Genomic DNA, 741 nt, shown 5'->3' with positions numbered 1-741 from the left:
TTACTTCACCTCCTATGTGTCTAGACTTTCTCTCTCTCTCTCTCTATATATATATATATATATATCTATCTCTCTGTCTCGTATCTCTCTTCTCTCTTTCTCCCTATCCTTCTTCTTGTGCAAGAGTAAAACTCCAGTTCTTCTCAGATCAGAGTAATGCTGTCCTCTTGACCAATATTGGCATCAGATTCTGTACAGACCAAGGTTCTAATTACTACTGGTGTGTGTGTGTGTGTGTGTGTGTCTGCATGTGTTTGCATGTGTTTGTGTGTGTAATGTCTGCTGGTGTATGTGTACAACAGACCACTCCACATTAAATTCATCACATAGACACACACACTCACACAGAACACATATACACAATGCACACACACACACACACACACACACACAAAATGGATGTCGTCCCTGTCCACAAGAGATTCTTTCCAATAAACAGGCTGAAGATTCACAGTTTCTTTTGTCATTTCTTGGCCATTTTTTTTTCTTTTATTTTTTTTGATAATCTATTTTTCTTTTGTTTTTACCTTATTTCTTTTATTCTTTTCTTGGCTTTAGCCACTGGACTGTGGCCATGCTGGAACGTCACTCTCAAGGGTTTTAGTCCGTCATTCTGATGACAGTCCTCCTTTCAGTCTAATATTTATTTCATTAATCTTTGTTATCCATTGAATGTCTAAAGAGAAGAGAGATGGAGTGAGATAGGTATATATATATATATATATATATATATATATATAT

The 741-nt window shown here is 36.0% G+C and overlaps 1 protein-coding gene across 1 annotated transcript in view; it reads left to right on the top strand.

Moving 5' to 3' along the window:
• LOC106870489 (dynein axonemal heavy chain 12) overlaps window positions 1-741 on the top strand; it is a 262,917-nt gene that overhangs the window by 192,830 nt on the left and 69,346 nt on the right. The gene's annotated exons all lie outside the window — the stretch shown is intronic.

Source organism: Octopus bimaculoides, chromosome 11 (assembly GCF_001194135.2).
Source record: "Octopus bimaculoides isolate UCB-OBI-ISO-001 chromosome 11, ASM119413v2, whole genome shotgun sequence".
NCBI lineage: Eukaryota > Metazoa > Mollusca > Cephalopoda > Octopoda > Octopodidae > Octopus > Octopus bimaculoides.
The sequence above is the reverse complement of the archived record's forward strand: the minus strand, read 5'-3'. Positions and strand labels throughout refer to the sequence as shown.